The sequence below is a fragment of the Vulpes lagopus genome, chromosome 20 (assembly GCF_018345385.1).
Source record: "Vulpes lagopus strain Blue_001 chromosome 20, ASM1834538v1, whole genome shotgun sequence".
NCBI lineage: Eukaryota > Metazoa > Chordata > Mammalia > Carnivora > Canidae > Vulpes > Vulpes lagopus.
Window position 1 is genome coordinate 36097995 of NC_054843.1, and position 24287 is coordinate 36122281.

General features: G+C 34.8%; 1 pseudogene; it reads right to left on the reverse strand.

Annotated features, from left to right (window-relative positions):
• Positions 1–3728: 3728 nt before the first annotated feature.
• On the reverse strand, positions 3729–7071 carry LOC121479381 (annotated as a pseudogene).
• Positions 7072–24287: the final 17216 nt, after the last annotated feature.

The window sequence follows — 24287 nt, forward strand, 5'->3', positions numbered from 1 at the left end:
AGGAAAGAAATCAGAACATGTAAAGAGTGATGAGGATAAAAAATGTCTGAAGGCCATATCCTACATATCCTTCATTGTAATTTTGAGGAGTTTGTACTTCTTTCTTCAAAAAGCCTGAAATCATTTTTTTGTCTTAATAAAATTTTCCTTTCTGAGACATTTATATATTCATGTGAAATTTTAACATATAGCAAATAATGTTTAAACATCCAAGGATCCCAGAACTAGAAAACAAATAATAAAATTATAATATCTTGCAAAACCAGATTCCAAGATTACAATTATTGGTATGATTCTATCAGAAGGATCCCTGGTGTTGCCTCACCTTGTCTCTACCACTATTCCTGATCCCCCACTATCACTAATAAATGTTACCTAAATGGAATCATAAATCGGGGCAGCTGGGTTCCTTAGCCAGTTAAGTGCCCGACTCCTGATGTCATGATCTCAGGGTGGTGAGATAGAGTCCCATGATGGGCTTTGAGATCAGCAGGGAGTCTGCTTGAGATTCTCTCCTTTTCCTTCTGTTCCTCCCCCTGCTCATGTCCTCTCTCTCTCTCTCTCTCTCTCTCTCTCTCTCTCTCCCTCTAAAATAAATAAATAAATCTTAAAAAAAATAAATGGAGGGGCCCCTGGGTGGCTCAGTGGTTGAGTGTCTGCTTCTGGCTCAGGTCACGATCCTGGGGTCCTAGGATGGAGTGCTGCATTGGGCTCCCTGCAGGGAGCCTGCTTCTCCCTCTTGCTGTCTATGCCTCTCTCTCTCTCATGAATAAATAAATAAAATATTTTTAAAAATTAAAAAATAGAATCATAAATCATATTACATGAACTTTTTGCAATTGTTTGGATTCTTTTCGTTCAACCTAATTCCCTTGGATCTATACAAGTTGTATGTATAGATAGTTTGTTCTTTTTGGGCACTGACTCATATTCAATTGTAAGAATATAATATAGCGGGGATGCCTGCAGGGCTCAGTTGGTTAAGCATCTGACTTTGCTCATGTCATGATCTTGGGGTCCTGGGATTGAGGCCTGCATCTGGCTCCATGCTCAGCAGGAAGTCTAGCTCTCCCTCACCCTCTCCCTCGGCCCCTCCTGCCATCACTCATACTTGCTCTCTCTCTCAAATGAATAAATAAAATCTTTACCAAAAAAAAAAGAATATAATATATGTATTTAATCATTCAGCCATTGCATGTTTCTGGGTTGTTTCCAGATTTTGGCTATTATGGATAAAATTGTTATGAACATTTGCATACAGGATTTTGTGAGAATATGTTTTTGTTTCCCTGGAATGAATGCCCAGCAGTGCAATTGATTCATGTCATAGCTGCATATTTAGCTTTATAAGAAACTAATTGTTTTACAAAGTGGCTGAACCATTTAGATTTTCACCTACAATATCTGAGTTATCCAGTCTCTCCAAATCCTTGTCAAGATTTTGTGTTGTTGATTTTTTTTAAATTTTAGTCATTCTGGTAGGTGTGTCATGCCACTATAGGTTTTTAAAAGTGGATGATTTGGTCCCATCAGTGTTTTAGAAGAAGCTTTCTGATGGTAACTATGGGGAAGATGGAAGGAAATGGGAGAAACTTGAGTCAACGATGTTACTTAGAAATGTATTGCAGTGATTTATGTTGGAGAGAAAGACTTGATCCATGACTTGGCAATGAGGGTTAAGAGGGATTTCTGAGAGAATCTTACAGTCTTGCAAAGATGTTATTCAATATTTCTAGACAATTGTAGTTTGACAAATTAAAGTGAGTTGATTAAGTCTAATTCAAAGGACATTTCCTTTAATCTCCAGTGGCAAAGTGACCCTGCTATATGGAAACACAGTTTGTTATACATAACTGATATTCAGAGAACAATTACGTAACATAAATGTTTGGTGATTATCCTTTAAGTTAGATTGCTTTTATGAGTGTTGTTTGAAGATTTGACAGATTAATTTGAAGATTCAGAATCATTATTTTAAAAAGATAACTCGTAATATATCTTTCAGTCTACATATTTATTTGACAATCTGCTTATGTACTATCTTTCAAATATCTGACAGATCATTTCTATTGACTTTGAAGAAACTTTTGTAGTCACAACAGAAGCCTAAATAAACATGAGTTTATAGTTAATGCACATGGAGATGGAGGCTACCCAGAGAGGGTACCCAGTATTACAATGGAAATAGTTTACAAAACCTAAGTAATAAGTTTTTGAAAGCCTAATATATAAAAATTAATGTGAAGAATCAAAAAGAAATAAAATTATTCTTTAAGGAGCTGAACTAATAGATTTCAACAATGTAAATTATGAGATATATTTAGCTTCAGTCTTGTAGACACATGGAGTACTCTTAATTATTAAAGTTCCCTAAGTGCTGATATAAATTTTTTCTGAGGCATATGATATATTTTTGTGAGGTAAAAAATAGGTAGCACTTAAAAAAAACTGATTTTCAGACTTAAATTAGAGTATCAAAAAGTACATAACCTAACAAAGTGATTGGATATAGCTTACATTATTAGAGCTGGTTGTCATTATCTAAGGGAAAATATAGAATTCTGAGTTCTTCCATTCCAGATAGAATCTATTGCCACAAATCTGGAAATCAATAAAACCTGTTTTGGAATGCCGGGACACCTGCACCCCGATGTTTCTAGCAGCAATGTCCACAATAGCCAAACTGTGAAGGAGCCTCGGTGTCCATCGAAAGATGAATGGATAAAGAAGCTGTGGTCTATGTATACAATGGAATATTCCTCAGCCATTAGAAACGAGAAATACCCACCGTGTGCTTCAACGTGGATGGCACTGGAGGGTATTATGCTGAGTGAAATAAGTCAATCGGAGAAGGACAAACATTATATGCTCTCATGCATTCGGGGAATATAAAAAATAGTGAAAGGGAATAAAGGGGAAAGGAGAGAAAATGAGTGGGAAATAATAGAAAGGGAGACAGAATATGAGAGACTCCTAACTCTGGGAAACGAACTAGGGGTGATGGAAGGGGAGGTGGGCGGGGGGTGGGGGTGACTGGGTGACGGGTACTGAGGGTGGGCACTTGATGGGATGAGCACTGGGTGTTATTCTATATGTTGGCAAATTGAACACCAATAAAAAATAAATTCATAAAAAAAACTTGTTTTGGAAGAGTAAATGATTATTTGTTAATTTAGCTTCTACATCATCTTCCAGTGAAAGTATGGCCAAGATTCTGTGTGAATCTAGTCAGGTATGGAGTACTGTTGAAAAGTGAGAGTTGCAGCTCAGAAAACAGAAACGTGAGTTACATTTAAAAGGAGTTCCTGAGAATTTTTAATTTTATTATAAGAATAATTAAATATCAGTAGCATGATCATTCTTATTGTTACCTTTATTTATTATGCAAAGCTGATGGTTGTGGACTTTTGCTTGAAGGGGCTGATAAGCTGCTCTAGAAAAGAGAATTCCCATCTATTGCACAGAATCTGTTTCCCTGTCCTTCTGTTTGTACTATTCTGTAGTAAGGATCCCATGCAAAGACTTTCATTTGACATAAAATTCTAATAATTTTACTGATGAATCTGCAAAGTAAGAACATTAAATTAATAAATTATCCATATGAATGTACTTTCAAGATGTTAATAATTCATGCCAAGTGTTCTCATTTTATATAATTCCTTTCCTTAATGTGGCTTTCTTCAGCTGAGTTATAAAGCTTAGTGAAATAGAATTATGGCCTCGGATTCTTTTTTTTTTTTTTAATGGATCAGTTGTTTAATTAGGTTCTTTGTAAGAAATTTAGAACACCAATTTGTGAGGGTAAACTCCATTTGTGAGAGAAAACACAGAGCGGAGGTAGCCCTGCAGCTGAGGAACAGCTTTGATTTTTGGCAGAATTTGCGAGTCCACAGCTTTGTGATCAACCTTGCGCTGCTCTGGAATCCCGTATTTCTCCTTCTCTGTGTCAGAAATCTCCCCCTCCTGGTGTCTGGGTTCACGCAGCTGCTGCTTCTTGAAATAAGCGTCCGGGAGATGTTTGGGGATGTTCACACTGCTTACGTCAATTTTTGTGGAAGTGGCAATGACAAATTTCCGGTGTGTTCTAGGCAGAGGAGCTCGGTTGAGGGCCGAGGTGCAGTCACAGGTAGTAGGCCACTGCTCAGGTGCTTCAGGAAACTACCCTCTTGCCTCTGTGGCGCCCAGGGAGGGTGGTCGGAATGGCCCCAGGGTGAGGCGAGCTCGCAGCTTCTCGCAGGCTGACTGACAGGCTTTCGCCACGGCTCGACAGCTCGCGAGGCACATCTGCAGCAGGACAATACCTGGACATTTTGCGAAGTTTGACCACTCGGGTACCACCATTCTTGTCACCACCAACTGGTTTTGTAACGGTAGCAAGAACCTTCTCCTTCTTTTTCTTTTCAACCCTGGATTTAGCTGCCGAATACTTCCCCTCGTGCATGGCTCTTCTGGAATGCACAGCCCAGCGGGGGTACCTGCCAGTTCCTCTGACTAGGACAGGGCTTCGCTGCAGTGGGGCCTCCCCTTCTTTGGCCTTTTAGCCTTGAGGTTACCCTTCTTTGCCTTGCCACCAGCATTAACCTTCTTGACTTCAGGTTTCTTCTCCTTAGTATCTGGCTGCTCGGCTTTTTCGCCCGCCACCTTGCAAGATGGACAAGAGTGGCCTCGGATTCTTATACTTAAAACAATTCACAGTATAGCTCTCCACACAGTTTTCTTTTCTGCTGAAATTTGGTAGGCTACCCATTTAGGAAAATGTCAGCTTGGGGTGCATATATGTGAACTTAAACATTAAAGGAAAAATAGAAAGAAGTTTAAAAAAATAAATTGATGCTTAAAAATCAGTTAAATCTCATTAATGATGATTATAAGTACATATTTCTATGTTCTGTATTTATGGATAAATGTCTATAGTAGATTGAATTCTTACATCACATCATAGACCAGGATATTTTTCCTCATGTTTTGTTGGGAATTCAAATTAATACGCTATTTGTCCCAAAGATATTTGGTTCATAAGTCTTTTCTCTAGTTGTGGATAGATTATATTATCCATAAAATGAGTTTCTGGCATTGAGGGTAACTCAGAGACTGTTTTGTGAAGGAGGGATGTTTTCCAGATACTGTTGAGCTCATATTTTATAGTCATCAGCCATCAGACCCTGGTAATGAGAGGCATGGCCTTGAGACAAGGAAGTGACAATAATATGCAGTGAGCTCTGACATTGCCTATGTCAAAGACAAGGCTGACTTCACAGTGTCTCTTAGCCATGCAACTAATAACAAGCCAGTTTAGTAGACCTCTATTTCAAAAATTTGAATTTTCATGCTAGAAAATTTTATAAAAATGTATGAATTAAAATAGCTTTTTAAAGCTATGCATGAAGATGTACATACATTTAACTGTACATAGTGCTCTAGAGGAATATACATAAAATGCAGTGATTTTAACAAATAATGTATTTTAATAGAAAAGACATCCTTGCCAGAAACGAGTAAGTTATTATTGTCTTTAGACAAAAATATAACAGCGTAATTCAAGACCCAAGTGTCAGTATCAGTAATAACATAATGTAGAAATATGTGTGTTTTTGGTGATGATGGTATTTCTATTGTCTGCAACCAGTATAATATAAAGACATCAGATTAGAAATTCGTAAATTATTTTTTAAGGATTTTATTTATTTATTTGAGAGACAGAGAGAGAAAGAGTATATACAGAAGTCGGGGGAGAAGCAGAAGGAGAGAAAGAAGCAGACTCCCTGCCCAGCTGATCAAGGAGACTGATGCAGGGCTGAATCCCAGGACCCTGAGATCATGACCTCAGCAGAAGGCAGAACTTAACCAACTGAGCCATCCAGGTGTCCCTGAAATTCTTGAATTCTAATACAAGTTATGATCTCATATAAATATGTGGTCTTGGGAAGGTGAATTTTCTTGCACATATTCTGTTCTTAAAACGAAGCAATTGCATTAGTGTCCAGATCTAAGGTATGTATAATAAAACTGTGACATAGTGGCTTACTGACACCCTAGGAGTTGATCTGGTCTTGTTTCCTGCTTTACCCTTCTCAGAATATCTGTTACTATTAATGTTACCTTACTGGTCTTTATGAAATACCCACAATAACCAGTTCCCATCATTTTCCACCACATCAATGATATCACTTAAGAATTCATTATAGTAATCTACACATGAAGTAAGTGCTAGTTTTGAAATCCAGTTTCTGCTGTTCTAAGCTGTTTATAGTCAGGTTGCCTAAGCGGTTCAGTCTGTTAGGTGTCCGACTCTTGATCTCAGCTCAGGTCTTGATATCAGGGTCATGGTTCAAGCCCTGTGTTAGGCTCCATGCTGGGCATGGAACCTACTTAAAAAAAAAAAAAAAAGTATCTTCTGTCTACAGTGCTTAAAGGTTATTCCAGATTATGCCCTGGTGTATTCTTGAAATATTTCATTTTATCATTTTATGCATCCCTCTGTTTCACTTTACTTGATTCCTCACCTATTTGAGGTCAAACTTTGTCCAGTTACAGTTCAAGCAAAGACCCTATTTCCGTTCCTCAGCCTGGCAAGTGTTTTAGTCATAGATGTTCCCTTGTTCTTTATATGAGACAGCTGGAATTTGGATCTTGATGGTCACTGCTGTCATTCAGTGCCTAATCATAAACAAAGAATGGGTTTGCTTTAGCAACACAGTTTATCTCCTTGTCTAATTAGTGCCTCTCTGGCTAGGGTGCTGCTAAGGTAGCAAAAATTTGGCTTCCAGCTTTGTGCTGCTAATGAGAATTTTAGTCTGCAAGTATGCTTTGCCTGTAGCAACTTGATTTATTTACTTCATTTTAGGTCCATTTATTGTCAGTATGTTACACTGTTCCAAATAGTAAAATAATATATAGTCACAAGAATATTTTCCTGTTATATCTCTAGGGCAAGATCATCTGCAAAAAGTGTTCCCTGGCAGAATCATGTACAGACTCACAATCTGTTCAGCTTCTCATGGCTTTACTAACCTTCAAGGGCTTAGTTGTTTCATCTCTTTTAGCAGCATAGAAATATTCAAATAGGCTCATGTTAAACAAAAATTGCAACTTGATAAAATGTGCAGTGGAAAATATATACTCAGTGTTAAAACTTGTGTTGCATGATATATTTCCTTAGCTGTGCATCTCTAGTTAGATACCTCTTGTTTTTTTTTTATATTAGGAGCCTTTTCTTTTTTTTAATTTCTTTTTTTTTCAAGATTTTTATTTATTTATTCATGAGAAACACAGAAAGAGAGAGAGGCAGAGACACTGGCAGAGGGAGAAGCATGGTCCATGCAGGGAGCCCCACGTGGGACTCGATCCCAGATCTCCAGGATCAGGCCCTGGGCGGAAGGCTGCGCTAAACCGCTGAGCCACCCAGGCTGCCCTGAGGAGCCTTTTTATGCATTGGGAAACCTTAAGTCATTCCAGATAGTTCTGAGGAAGTTTTCCATTAGTGTGCTTTGTAAATCTCTGGTTACAGAAGCACCTCTGGCGCTGACCTAGCCGATCATGAAACCTCATTTTTTGCTTCAGATGGAAGACCCATTACCCAAGGAGGATCAGAGCTCCTCACTGAATTTAAATGGATACTGAGGAAATGAGAATCGCTTTTTTCTTTATAAAACTGTCTTCTATAAAGATATTTAAGTCTTCAACAGTTAACAGTCTTTCCTTTCCAGCCTGCACCAGCCTGAGTATGAGATACAACTGTTGATGAAGAAAGCAGCATGGGTATCTGGATCTAGCCAGGGCTTAAATGAGCTTATTCTCATAATTTCCAATTCCATGTATGGATACATTTTTTTGGCTTAACCTAGTTTCATTTAGACTCTTTCAACCAAAAGACTTTAACTTGTCCAAAATATACTCTAAAAATTATTGTTAGTAGCTTGATAATCTAATGTTTGGTAAATTTCATGCAAGATAAAGGAGATAGTATAGTACATATCTTTTGATATGGTATAAATAGCTTATGTTCATTGCCTGGGATTATATACTTGATAACATTACTATAGAAAAATGACTTAAGAGAACTCTATGGAATGTAATTTCATGATTATTCATGCAGAATAGATCTCCCACAGAAAATATGATTTGAGATGATGGTTGTAGAAGAGTAAGATATTATAATGTTGAGTAAGGAAAAGGGAGACTGAGTGAAGATATATTGCAGAGGTATTTTTAACTAACATGTACACATATGTGAGATGAGAATTTTCAAGAAACTATAAATAACTCAGCATAGCATTACCTTAGAATTCAAAATGACCATCAAAATGTAGACAGAAATCAAAATATGAAAAGCCCTGAGATTTTTAACCTCTATGAACCTTAGTGTCTTCATTATAACATGGAAATTAGAGTATCTTTTCTATAGAATTTTGTGAGTTTTAATACAATTTGTGGAAAGTGCTTAGCCAAAAAAAAAAAAAAAAAACCAAACATTTAGTAAATGGTTTTATCTTGTTATAGTGACAATGAATTACATAAAGTTCTTAGGATATAAGTAAGGTAGTCAACTTTTAAAAACATAGCACATATTATAAAAACTAGTTATATAAACAGTAAAGTTATTTATTTTCATTAAAAAGGTATTTTCTTGAGACACCTGAGTGGCTCAGTGGTTGAGCATCTGCCTTCGGCTCAAGTCATAATCCCAGGGTCCTGGGATGGACTTCCACATTGGGATCCCTGCATGGAGCCTGCTTCTCCCTCTGCCTACGTCTCTTCCTCTCTCTGTGTCTCTCATGAATAAATAAATAAAATCTTTTAAAAATTTTAAAAATAAAAATAAGATATTTTCTTTGAGAAAAATGTTTATTGCTTTATCATTTGCCCAAGGAAGGCTGGCCTCTAGCGGCAATATTCCAGAATTGCAGACACATAGTCTTCATAGCTGAGGAAAGGTTCAAGTACCTGCCAGATTCAAGTCATGCATTAGGGTCATATTCAAGTCACGCATCAGGGTCATATTTGAGAACAAAGAATATCTAACAATTTTGGAAACATTAGATCTCAATTCTTACCATATAGGTTCTTTCAAAGTCCTGACCTTCATAATTTTTTTAAAAGATGAGTTTAAAGCAGTATTTCCCAAAAGCCATCTTAAAAATGGTGAGGTCCTGTGTCAGTTTTATGTGTGTATATATATAAAGAGAGAGAGAATATAGTATGGTTCTTAAATATATACGTTTATGCATATAGTATAGAATATAGCTTATATAATTTGTATATGCTATATATTTATATATTAATTATATATGCTTCATTCATGTTCTCATTCATTTGGGGAATATAAATAATAGTGAAAGGGAATATAAGGGAAGGGAGAAGAGATGTGTGGGAAGTATCAGAAAGGGAGACAGAACATAAAGACTCCTAACTCTGGGAAACGAACTAGGGGTGGTGGAAGGGGAGGAGGGTTGGGGGTGGGGGTGAATGGGTGACGGGCACTGAGGGGGGAACGGGATGAGCACTGGGTGTTATTCTGTATGTTGTTAATTGAACACCAATAAAATAATTTATTAAAAATATAATATATATATAATATATAAAATATATATAAAATTTTATATAATTTATGTAATATATATACTTACTATATATGTATTTATATACATACATACATAATATCCTTTTATGTGTGTTGATATGACACAAATCTTCATTCATTGTAACAAAATTGTCCTAGATGTCAAGTCCAGAAAAAGTATTTGTCTTTGTCAATGAACTGGTAAACTTCCTATATAGATAGTGAAGTCTGTATAACCCATTTGAATGTTGTGTCATTTATTTCTTTATTTTTGCTGACTTACGATGGGTTTTCCAATTGACACTGTGGATTCACCATTAACTACTTACAAATTTGAATTTAATTTAGCTGCATTTTAGTGACAAGTTTTTTATGTATAATTTATATAAAATGCATATTTTAAATGTTTAATTATAGCATTGCTGTCTGAGAAGTCTATTTTTATGCTTTTTTAAATAAAATTTCTTAAATATCCTGCTATAATTCTTTTATAAACAGTTTTGTTAAAATCAGACAAGTAGAGGACATTTCTAAATAAACGATACTATTATATTAAACACCTATTCCATTCATGCTCTCATATCAGGTCCTTTATTCCACTGAAAAATCCTCCTCTAATATTACAGGATTTATATAAATCTGCCCTATTAATCACTCTCCATTTTTCCCAGTATAGCTTTCATGGGCTGACAAGTGGGAAGTCAGCATTGTCAGGTGTGCTAATGATTAAGTAGTAGTTTCAAAACAAAACTAAAAGCACAACAGAGTATAGTCTAAAAGATAAATCAAAAGATCTACCACTCATCCCCAACCTTCTACCACAACAACAAATAGAACCTTTGTAGTATTATTTTGAGATTAGGACATTGAATTTTCCTTTAAAATAGGTTTTCATATTGGTATGGTAGAAAGGTTTTGTAATGAGAGATGAGGTTAAAAACAGGGCAAAGGCCATACATTTTTTTTTATAACACTCTGAATAGATTCTAGAGTTCTTTTGTTTAACAGCCCTTCCAGAAGGTAAATTTATATGCAGTTCAAGCACTTAAAACCATAATTTATTCGTCAGCATCGCTTTCTCTAGCTATTCTTTATTAAATGGCATCATGATACTTTGCAATGGAATGTGATTGTGCAACCTGATATTGCTTGTGTGCACTGATAAAAGATGAAGCGATGATTGTATTCCTATTCTTTTGCATACTATGAATTTAAATTTCAATTAAATCAGATTATTCTGTTCTATGCCATCTTTATTTAACATTAGTGGTGATTAGTTTCTAATTTCTGTTGCTACTGATATCAGCTTTATACCCTCCCATCTGTGAATATCAAGTGAAGGCATTCACACATTTCCATTATATTTATTTGTATTTTGAATTTACAGGGTTTTCAACCCCTTAAAATTTAACTAAGTGTGAAATGTTTCAAATTAGGAACCACAGTCTTAGAAGCATTAAAGCACACTGTGGGATGTTAAAGTCTATAGTTGGTAAAAGTTTTAAGCTATTTTCAAATTGTGTCTTATTTTCCCCCTTAAATAAGTAAAGAAAGTACCTTAGATTCACTGCTAATACCTAAAATAACAAATTTGCAAGATATTTATAGAAAGAGATTTGAACAGTTTTGAATTATGACCTTAATGTATAATACTTAAAACCTAATCCTTTAAAATATAAAACCTCCCTACACACCTTCATTTTTCTTCATTTTATTCTTTTTCCTGTATTTTCTTTGCAACCAACAGAATTCTAGGCAGCCATTGACTCTAGACTCTTAACTGGATTCTTTTCCTTCCCTCTCTTGTGGGCATTTGGCCCCACTGTCACTGTTTTAGTTTAGGCCTTGATCATCTCTTGCTTGTGTGCTGCAACAGCTTCCTGGACAGTATTTCTGATGAGTAAATTCATCCTCCACAAGGCTGCTAGACCAACTGATCTAAAGGGGGTGCATTCCATGGTTCTCCATTGTTGGATGATATAGTCAATTTTTTAAAAATGGAGTGAGGTATGGAGATTCTAGGTGGCTCAGACAGTTAACCACTGGACTTTTGATTTTGGCTCAGGTCATAGTCTCCAGGTGCTAAAATTGATCCCTGCCTTGGGCTCCACATTCAGCGGGAAGTCTGCTTGAGAGTCTCTCTTTCCCTCTCCCTGTGCCCTTGCCCTCCTCTAAAATAAATAAGTTGGGATGTCTGAGCATCTCGCCTTTGGCTCAGGTTGTGATCTCCGGGTCCTGTGATTGAGTCCTGCATCAGGCTCTCCACAAGGAGCCTGCTTCTCCCTCTGCCTGTGTCTCTGCCTCTCTCTGTGTATCTCTCATGAATAAATAAATAAAATCTTTAAAAATAAATTAAATATATAAAAATTTGAATTTTTATTGGATTTACAATAAAAACTTGAAATGGAATGAGGTAACTCTTGATTTAGCCGGTGTATTTATACTTAATTTGATTTTGAAAATATAATGGTAAAATTAAGTCCCAAAGTTACTGAAGCAGTGATCATAGGTCAAAGGATGTAGAACCTAAGTACGGAAGTATATATTGATATTAATTAGGTTTTGATTACTTTCAAGAAACCAACACAGACCAAATATCATTATAATTGGGCAGCCCCGGTGGTACAGCGGTTTAGTGCTGCCTGCAGCCCGGGGCGTGATCCTGGGGATCCTGGATCGAGTCCCACATCGGGCTCCTTGCATGGAGCCTGCTTCTCCCTCTGCCTGTGTCTCTGCCTCTCTCTCTCTCTCTCTCTCTCTCTCTCTCTCTATGAATGAATAAATAAAATCTTTAAAAACAAACAAACATCATTATAATTGACACCATTAAACTAGAAACCTGTATATTACCAAAATTGTTCAAAAGTCCCTCGTTGGCCTCCTTTCCATAGAAAGCAACAGACAGATTGCTGGTGGTCAGAGACTGGGTGATAAACTGACTTTCCCTAAGTTCTGCCCTTAATACCTGACAAGTCCCTTCCTTGCCTACTTCCTCAGTTTTGATATCTGTCAAATGGGGATAGAAATGCCTGACTTGCTTCCTAATGGAGATAATAAAAAAGAGATCTAGTAAAAAGTAGAATTCATAATCACTTGGCAAAGTGTTTTCAAATATTTTAGACCATTTGATCCTCACAATAAGACAGTAGTTAAAACCTTATCAGTTGCTAGTCACCTTTTATATAATAAATATTTCATAATGCCTTCTCCAAAAATAAAGCTAACACATATACAACTTCAGTACACATGAGATTTTTTAAAAGATAATTACCTATAATAAAAGGAATATTATTCAAAAATGTTTAAGTTCCTGAAATTCTTAAAATAATAAGAATGAGAATAAAATAAGAACTACTTTCCTAATAAAATACATTTAAAATAATAGATAGCCCTGGGTAGTGGGGAAAAGAAAAGAAAAAAAAAGGGAGCTCAACATGTCTCTGACATATAAATATATTTATATATTTCTTGTGTGCGCATTTTTGCATGTGTACAGATGCACCCTGTAGTATACGTATACACTTATATACGTATATGAGAAGTCATCATTTCAATTTCTCAGTATACAAATACCTCTAGTAGGTAAATATTTCTACTCAGCTAAATCATCGTCAGTGGCTTCAACATAAAAATTGTGAGGATTATAATGAATCCACTCTATAATATTTTTCAGTTTTTATTGGTTATTTGAAATTAGAATCATTCATATTATTTAAAACTTGAAAGCTTTGAAATTTAGGTTTTTTTATTGACCCACTTAATCATTTTCATTGTTTACTACAATGCCAACAACTAGAATTTAGATGTGGTTGTCCATTTATTTTCAGGGGAACAATACCTCCTCCAGTAGAAAATATCAAATCATCATCTATCCCTTATGTTTTAATATTTCCTTTGTTCCATTTTGGAAAAAAAGGAAGAAAAGAGAACTTTGGTGATGCATCTTAGTTTGTAGAAAACTGTGGGGGGTAGTTTAAAATGTGGTTAGAAAATTATCCCCTAAAGACATGTTAGGTTAAACAACTTTCAGAATATGATTAGAATTAACCCAAAGGTATTGGAATGAAGGGGTTATGTGGGTGGTAAAGGTGGCTTGTGGCTAGAAACTAATTAGCATTGAATAAATTACTAATCAAATTTCCTTTTTCAAATATAGGTATGATTTATTCCAGGGAGGGTCTTGGTATAATTGACCTAAATATTGACCTATTTTTGCTATCTTTCCTGGTATCAAATAAAAGGCTTTTGACAGATGAGAATTTGTCAAGTGACTTTCCTAAAATTGTTTCATTAACAAATTTATTTTTTGTTGAACTCTGATGCATAGCAAATCCAATCCCAAAACTCTTATAAAATTCTGTCTAAATTTTTATTTATAATGGTCTTGTGTTAGAATTATATTTCATCTGTGAGAATTCAGTGAATTAGTACATATAAAGTAGTTTAGAACAAGATTAGACAAATGGTAAGTGCTTGGAAATATGTTAGGAATTATTATTATTATTTATATTATTATTATTATTATTATTATTATTATTATTATTTATTATTACTATGTGAAGATTAGTTCCAATACATAAAGGTGTAAATATCTATGCACATGTATCTTAAATGAGTAGTTATTATATATCCAGTATGGCTTTTATTTTTGTTGTAATTTTACTTGTTGAGACTACTGAACATAAATTATCATTCTGTTGAATCCGTAGTTTCTTTTTTAAATAATTTTTCTACACTACTTTTGAGAAATATGTCTATTTTTCAGAAATCATTTAAATCACGAGTTTACATTGAATGTAAGTCTGTTTTAGTAGTAATTAATATCTATGTTTGAATGCTCTTTCAAAACATTTTCAGTTAAGTCTTTCCTTCATTAGATCAACCAACCAACAGAGATATTATATATTGAACACTAGATCTGCACGCAAATATTTGTAATATTCCTTCTAAGAAAGAAACTAATATCTAAAAGATAAGACTTGCATGAATAAAAAATTATTGTTATCACTTTTCATAAGTGCTAAGCAGAGATATATGAGAATTAGAGCAAATCCGTCCTAAAGTCAACAATGTCTTTAAGAAAAAGATAAGCAGGAATGTACAGAATAGGAGAATGAAAGGATCTGTGAGGAAGTCAAATGTTTCAAGAAATCTAGTTAATTCAAAGGCATGATTGTTTTCCTTATATTTGCAACACAATTACAAAAAATCCTTTGCTAAATTGCCCTTCATTTAAGAATATTTTGGAAATGAACCCTGTATCACTTGAGAGCTTGCTCAATAATCCCTGAAGCAGAATAAACTTGCTTATACGTGAAAAGCTGAGTTATCGTGTCTTTATTTCCCAGTGACTTGATAATTACCTGGACAATTTCAAGACAAAAGCAGAGCCAAATTAAGACACCATTAGACATGGCAAGTGCTTAGTGAGCTTCGTGATTATTTAGTCTTCAGGGAAAGGTGACCTGAAGAGTTTAGGTTTATAATCTAGTTGAGTTTAAACCCTGGTATTTTTTTGTAGTTGTCATTTCAGAGTTACTTAGCAATATTTTGAGGAAAAAGATTTCAAAATTCAATAAAATAAAGCATGAAAAGTAACAATGAACCAGAAATCACAATTAGATAAATAAATCAATCCAAAAATTACTCAAACAGAAGATAAATAAACAATTTGTTACTCTTGGTAAACAGAGGATCGCTAAGACTATTTACTGTAAAGGTAGCGTATGAGCACTGTCCTAGTTCGGGCTGTCATAACAAAATACCATTGACAAGGTGGCTTATACAGCAGAATTGATTTTCTCACAGCTCTGGAGGCTAGAAGTCCAAAATCAGGGTGCTAGCACGCAGGTTCTGGAGAGCTCTTTTCTTGGCTTGTGGGTGGCTGCCTTCTTGCTGTGTCCTCCCCTGGCAAAGAGAAAGTCATAGCTTTCTGGTGTCTCATTTTCATACAGGCAAAAAAATCCATCAGGACTGCTCCACCCTTTTGAACTTATCTAAATCTAATTACCTCCCAAAGACTTCATCTCTTAAATACCAACACATTAGGAGTAGGGCTTTAATATTTGAGTTTGAGGGTGACATAATTCAGTCCAGAGCAAGCACTTAACCTAAGGTTATCAGCATGAGTCAGCTAGTTATTTTAGGAAGTTATTGGACAGATGCTTGGAGCTAGTAGAGTGAAATAGATGGCCTAGTGGAATCTCTGCTTTATCATGTCCCTGTTAGTGATCACTGGGAAGTCCATTTTCTTACCTTCTCTAAACATTCATTTCCTCAATTGTAAAATAAAGGCCATACCTACCATAGAAGTGCTCAGGAGTGGGAGCATCTGGGTGACTCAGTTGGTTAAGCATCCAACTCTTGATTTTGGCTCAGGTCATAATCTCAGGGTCTTGGGATGGAGCCCCAAGGGGCTCTCCACGATCAGCAGGAGTTGGCTTGAGCTTCTTTCTCTAACCTATTCCTCTGCCTCTGTCTCTGCTTGTACTCTTTCTCTCCCTTTCTCTAATAAACAAATATAGTCTTTTAAAATAAATTAGCAAAATTTTAAAAAGTGCTTACAACAGAAAGGTAAAATGCTCAAGTGTTCAGACAGTGCCTGGCACATAAATGCTGAATAAATGTTTGTAGCTATTTTCCTTTTTAAATTTTTAGCATATTTTGAAAGGGGTAATACATTTATGAACGGTGTAATTTCTAATCATTTCAATATTTAAAGAATTGCCTCAAATCAGTGTATTCAAATGAGAAATATTAGCATTAAATGTGTTTTCTTTTTCAGAAAGAACTACGCAGAGATGCATAGAATGTCAGAATCAAAATGTTATGAAGTACTGGGACTTCGAAATATAATTAAATTTGATAATTCCAGATACAGAAAATTTTTGATATGATGAGTACCACTTACATTTTTAAGTGTACATATGTATTTAGTCTGCTTATGTGGAAATCTATAGCATCATACAAATAGTTTTTACCATCTATTTGTGATTTAATATGGCATGTTATTGAAGTCATTGCAAGAATATTTCAGGGAGCTTATTATAATCAAGGAGCTGCTTTTGTTTAGGGTTAAGTAATGATCATCTAGAATTGGTATACATATGTATACACATAATATGTATGCACTTAAGTCATAATATTTAGAAATTTAGTTATAAGGGTCTTATATTTTAAAGTCAAAAACTAAGAAAAACTGAGGTGTCAGGAAAGCAGTCTGTAGAATACTGATAATATTCCACCGGGAGCATTCTGTATATTTCAGTCTGTAGGAAATTAATCCTTACCTTAATCATGTCTCCTTAAGTTCATTTTTATACTTAGATTTAAATACAAATGTTGTGCAAGTAATAGTATGTCGTCCATCTGTCTAAAGTGATGAAAAGGAATTCCAAGACTTAACTACTTAGCTTTATGTGTTTGTAAATATATATTATGGTATTTGTCATCAAAAAGGGATAATTGGATTTCTCCACTTTTCTGAAGATATGACATTTAAGTTGTTATCACCAACTGGTGATATCTGGTGATATTTGTGTAAAAAAGTACAACACCCCCCTATTGTCCATATGATGTTCATATGACCAAAATTTGTTTTTTAAAAAAAGACCAAGCAAGAGAAATATGGTGGTGTTGGAACATACATTCTTCTTGGTGAAGAAAGCACAATATTTTACAAATTTTATGGGTTCTGAGAAAAACTGGTTCTGCTTATAGCATCTGTAAGTTACAAGCCAGACAGTTCCCATATAATTAACCCAGGAACCTGTGATTTTATACTATTATTCCTAAAATTCAAAGCTTGTGCTTCTAAGCTAACTCCTTGTAGGGACTCTAAAGATATCATCAATTAAATTTAATCATTATCAGAGAATGTACTTGAAAGATTTGTCAAATCAAATACAGTGGCTTTAGAAATGTATCTAGATTTTTAGTATTGAGTATCTATGTTCAGAATGCAATTGATTTTAAAGATGGTACCAGAACCAGAATGATAAATGATTTGGAATTTTAAGACACGGGCTTGAATTCTACTCTTTTAATTACTATGCTGGGTAAGTGGCTTAACATAGCTGAGCCTTCTGATCTTATAATATGAAGAGAAAAATACATATCTTATTTATCCCATAGGGCTATTGTGAAGATCAAATGAGATAATACATGTGTGAAAGCTCTTAGTAAAACTTCAGCCATATAAACAAAAATGTTACCATTAATTTAATAGATATGATACTGCTTAATGAATCACATTTAAAAGTTAAACCTAGCTATGCTTTTTCTACAGTCTAATGTGTGACTTTGTTTAATGGGGAGCCACCACTAATTAAAGTGTAGTTGATGTTCATGCTGTTCACATTTGTCCAGCTTTTTACCCATAATCTACTAATAGTAATTCATGAACATTTAAAATGTACAGCAACAGTCTGGTCCAGCATGGCCTGTCTCACATACCCCTAGCTCATGCTGGGCTTTCACAATGAAGCCTGCTGAGACAAAACAGTTTCACAGTCTTCTTAGGGTGAATTACTTTCCATTTATCCAGGATAAACCAAATTCTAAGGAATTCATAGCAAAAGCCTAGTTAAAAAAGAAAAACAGAATAAAGCACACAGTTTCAATGCAAAATCAAATGTCTCTCTTTCTTCTAATGAAATGTGAATGAAACAAGATAAGATAAAATATTAATTACAAACACATTTAATAATAAAATTTGTATTTCCCATTTAGGTGTTATTAGAAAATATGATATGAAAAATAAGTCCACTTACAAAATCTCAGTTTTTGTGGTAGCTGAAAACAAAATTAATTTTAAAAGTACAAATATCAACTAAAATAAGACAAACATGATTATTTAAAACCCACATTTATCAATAAGCCTCAAAGGAGTTCAGATATGTCTCCCAATTTGGCCATACCACTTCAAGAAAAAAACATTTTAAAAATCCAAATCTCAGGTCATTTTGAAAATCCAAATTCAAGCATCATCTCTGAGTTACTGTATTTCATTGCAAAGAAAAAAGTTATCCAAGACACTGTAGCAACTGAGCACCCTCCAGATAGGTAGTCTTCACATTCTGGTGCATAGACTTGATCGCTTTCTACTAGGTCAAGAATTAACTTTTAGCCGATTAGACAATCGTGAGTATGGCCCTTTGGAAGGTAGGAAGCTTGCCACATGAAGAGCCCAGTATATGGGAGACAAAAAGGAAGAATGGATAGCACGTGAGATTCATTGTGATAAAGTGATTTTGGCACTGTAAAATGAAGATCTTAATCTTACGTACGACTATCTTGCTGAGATTTAGTTTTCTAATTCATAAAATGAACATAGTTAATGCGTATATTATTGGGAATCTGTAAAGAGTAAAAATATTTTGTATATAAAGTGGCTGAGATAGTGCCTGGCAGAAAATGTGGTGTCAGTAGAAGCTACTAGATAGTTATCTGAGGAAAGATAAGTTAGACATAAACCAAAGCCAGATGTCCAAAATGCAGCTACCCATGGCAGACATTATTAACCCATCATGAAAACTTTAGCACACAGGAAAAAAAATATTTGTTTCAGTAAAATTAGAATGTATTCTTCTATAGATTAAAGAATCTAGCTAAGTATCGCCCCCTCCATATACTAAATGAAGTGTCCTAGGTAAATAATTCAGATACCATATTCTTAGGAAAGCCTCCCTGATATACCTGCCACTGAACATAAGCTAATGTAAGGTCACAGTAGCAGAATTCCTGCTGTGTCACATGAAGCAGTCAACCTCTATGAGTCCTGAGTGTCCTCATCTCTTAGCTAACCCCCATGCTTTAATTTGGTTGCAAATAGTTGTCCCTACTCCATGAGCTTATTTGCCACTCATGAAGTATCTCTTCTGGGAGGTACTCATAATGACAGCAAAAAATAGCATGCCCACAAGATGATGTGACTTGATCTCAATTCAATGGGAAAGTTTTAAGGATGGATAATTTGTAAAATCCAAGGCTGAGTCATTTCAGAAATAAGATCTGTTATGGCAAATAAAGCATCCCTCACTTATTAGGATACCTGCACAATAGTACTAAAAAACACAAATGTGGGTCACAGAAACAATACAAACCTTTACTGAAAATTTGACCACTGTTGATGGTGCATAGAAAATTTTCATTCTAAGACTGATGTTTTAATTTCAAGAGAGCTGAAAGGTGACCTATGTGTGGTTAAGGATGCAGAGATGATGTCTAAAAAGCACGCCTGCTAGTTGATTGGAGGGAGAATGCTCACCTCATGCTGACAGGTTTATACCAGTGGTGCAGGAGGGAGGACTGCAAGCAAGCAGCAATGAGAGCCAGCAGATCCGCATTAACATTTTATACACTGAATTTGATAATGTATTCTTCATGCTAAATAACTTTTTGAAACTTACTTCATCTGATTTGAGATGTGATTTGAGAACTGCCAATATGTTAGGCAATCTGCTGCAAAATTGTCTGTTTTCATCTAAGTACCTCTGCATCATCTTAGGCCCTTCTGTGTACCAATTCTTCTTCTCCTTCTTCTTCTATTTTTTTTTAATGCAGGCCTACTCAGCAAATCAGAGAGCTTAAATTTATGTTTCCAGTAGCAACAGTATGCTAGAGGGATTATTTTAGCTGCATTTTAAGGCCTATAAGAAAAGGTAAATGTCAGCATTAGGGCAAACACTAAGGTACGTGCAAACAGTGAACCTGCCCAGAGAACCAATTAGATTAGACTGTAAAATAAGGACACCGAGTGGGAGGTAAATGCCCACCTGGTGGGATTTCCAGAGTCTTGGGAATGCACGTCTGTTCCACCTACTGCTGGATGATGCATTAAATACTTTACTGGTAAAAGTTCCTTCTTTTAAGTCTCATGTTTCCCCAAAATGCTATACCTTTTAATATATAAACACGACAGGGAGGGTTGAAAGGCTATAAATTACATCAGACTTATACAATATAGTATGAATGGGCTCCTCAGAGCCAGTCCTAAGAGAAGATTTTGATTAGGGATGTGGTGAGGGAAAACTCCAAAAGAAAGAAAATGTTTGTATTTTAGTGAGTGTGTGTGTGTCTGTGTGTGCGCGCGCGCGTTTAGGGGGTATATAATGAATATTTCATTTTACTACTTCACTGTTTTGTTCAACCAATTGCCCAGAAGTAAGAGTCATAACTTCCTTTGGGAACTCCCATGTTTTCCTAGTTCTCCTGCCCTGATATTTGAGTTCCTAACTCTAAAACTGAATTCTTTAGATAGGAAGTCTTTGAGTTGAATCATTTCACTCTGGAAAGTAGTTGTGGTCCAGTGGAAAGCACAACAGAGTAAAAATCAGGTCCACTTCTGACTAGCGGCAGGACCACTTCATTCTAACCAGCCCACCAGCATACTTCTGGCACCTGACTCCTAAATCTTGTGATTGTGCCTCCTCGTGCACTAGGGATGAATATTTCACCAGTATGCATACTATTCTTACTACTGGTCTTGAAACTTGACTGAACTTAGTGAATGAATATCTGAACATATACATTGAAAATATAAAGGCAAAAATAATAACTTTAACAATATTATTTAACAATAATATTTAACAATAATAACATACATGTAATTTTCTCTTTGCTTTTGTTAGAAATATACATTAAATTATTTAAAATGCATTGATACTATTTTAAAAATAGAGATAGAAACAATTACAATTGTCAGAAGGATCTTGACCAAGTTAAGTAAAACTTGGTGGAGTTAAGGTTGAGAATTTATAAAATGACAATGACTTCAAAGAAAGAGTAAGAACATATTACTGAAAATGTTAATGGAAGGAAGTGAGTAAAATGTAGAAATAAACCTGTTAGGTTTAAGGAAAATTTCTACTGGGTTAGCCTAGGCTCAAATAAAGAATTAGGAAGCATGAGTATTGCTCCAAAATTAGGGATGAGAAAAAAAGAAACCTGATAATAAATTATATATTAAGAGACAGTTTCATGAAACATATATTTAGAAACTAGGGTCAGAGAGTATATATTTTATTTACTTGAGAATAAACTAGACATGAATCTATTAGGTTGGTGGCCACCAACAGTTCACATAAAGAGAAATCTTTCTGTAAACCCCATCAGAAACCAGTTAAAACACTTGGAACAGGAGGGCCAACCAGAGGACGAGAAAATTATCTGAGGACATATATTTTGTTAGTTACGTCTATATTACAGTAGTTGACATATCCCTGAAGATCAAGCAAAGGTACAGAAAACAGCCTGTCATAAATATAAGGGGGGAATGTCTTGATGCAACAAGTGTGCCAGCTGTAGGAAGGCCAATGCTCCTCTGTACTTGACCACAGTAAACTCATAACCTAAATAATTCAAACATTAAGACTGAAAGCAAGAAAAGCACTGGGATAGTTACACAGGCTAGGAAAAAAAAACACATGGTATGTTAGAATCAACTGAAAGAATATTGAGAGAAAGACAAAGAAAGCATAATTTTATTTTGTAGGTACTGTGACAAAACAGCTACTTATGTGAATTCCATTTCAAGTAAAAATGAATGTTTTCAGAACTGTTATTGAACTTACAAGGAGATTGAAGGCCAAGAATTAAAGATGGGTGGAAAGGGTCTGCAACCCAGGTGATAAGGAGTTATTTACTAAGCACAAAAGAAAGAAGCGTTATGTAAGAGTAATTGATCTACTGAAAATGTCCTAGAAAAAAATTAAAGCAATTGATCTTCAACAAAAATAAATGTATTGTTAATTAAAATGTCTTCATAGTATAACCAAATGAGAAACAAGAGTGTTTAGGTTACACTGTACTCAATATTAAAAAAAAATAAACATCAAATTAGAATATTTGGGAACTCAAATTTTCTTTTGCTTGCAATGTTTTTAGTTGATTGATTGGTATTCTGGAGCTCTTAAACTGGGGTGATTCTAGTTTATAGCAGTACTCTTTATAAGGAAAACAAGATTTTGTTTCAAAGGAGTATCACTGTTTTTGCCTAGTAATAGCTCAACATAAGTCACTTTCTGAAAACCGACAATTCGGGGTGGAACACTTGTCCTGGCTTTCATAGTTCAGAGATTTTGAGTATGTTATTCATCTGAGCAGTCAGATGTTTTGTTTTGCCTTTAATTCCAACAGAGCTGAACCTTTACTGATGCTAAAATTCTGTGCACTCTACAAATCTGTGAAAATTAAAAAAGAATTGAAGATGATCCATTTCCCTAGCGTATGTACTTTTGGAAGTCTGGACAAGTAGGAGTATATTTAAAATGCAAATATTATACTGAGATGCTAAAACAATTTACATTCTGAGGCTGCAGTTTAAATATAATTGCATTACATTAAAACACAGTTGGGTTTATCGTGTGATATAAATTTGGTTTATTTCTTACAGATTTATGGTGACTAGGATTTTGTTTTGATCTTGTAGTATATACGGAAATTTCACAACCATCTCTTATAATTTGTGAAGCTTTAGCAGCAACATTTGTAAACACAAGGGGATGTTTTCACTTTTTAGTAGGGGAAGAGCAGATGGTTGGGATTAAGGGAATCACTCCTTCGTGTTTAATAATGCAGCAGGGAAGGCAGTGGCAAGCTAACTTTTCACCAAGAGAGAATAATTTTTCAGAGCATCAGCTGGATCTTTCCTAGCTAGAATAGAGCCCCTTCAGATGTGAACCATCTGCATGGGAGTGAGTCACAGCAAAATATCTAATAATACTTGTAAAACACACTTTGTTCCCAATGAGTTCTATATAGAGAAAATAATCTGTGTTTGATGGAAAGGACTGGTGAGGAGAAATTTGCATGTAAGTAGAGGACTGGTAGATAGAAATTCAGTAAGACAATGGAAGAGACATAGACCAACCAGTCAAATATATAAGAAATCAAATTTAAAAAATTTAGGCAAGTTTGGGGATCTACTCAAACATTTAAACAGACTCAATAGAAAAAAATAATGATTTTATGAGGCAATATTTAAGTAGAATTTAAAGTATGAATTTAAGAATCATCCAGAAAATTTTTGGAAAAGAATAAATGTATAATATTAAAAATAAAAAATTATACATTGAACATAGAAAACAAAATATCAGTAAAATATAGGATGTAATGCAAACACCAAGACGAGAAAAAATTATAGTTTCTAATGAACATGTATTTTCATTATAATTGATGATTATTACAAAGAATTTGATATACTAAAGATCTACTAATTCTTTTAACACCTATTGTTTCACATCCACTACTAAGAAAAATGCTATTGACCCATCGAATGATTATCTCAGTTCATTTGCTCAGCACCAAATTCTAAAGGAGTTACTTCCAAACCATCAATGATGTTTACAGAAGGAAAAACTGCGACCCCAAAGTCAGTACCCAAACAGAAATTTGATCTGAAGGAATCATAAGTTTGAAGGTGAAATCCTAACCCTTTTTCAGAGTTTTGGGTTGGCTCTGATTTTATACCTAAGCCTTTGTATTAAAAAAAAGAAAAGGCAATGTAATGTAATATGATAGTCCTACAGCCATGGATTTAAGTAAGACTATAGAGAAATTTCTTTAATCAGTATTCTTGAGTCGTAGGTTTAAAAAAGGACTTCTTCATACAGCCTGAATTCTACTCACCTCCAGGTGCTTCACCAGTGGCTATTATCATATAGGTCTTTGGTTTCAAAGTGCATTTTTGCCTATTTCATTTGAACATGGTTCTTAATTTTATTTTATT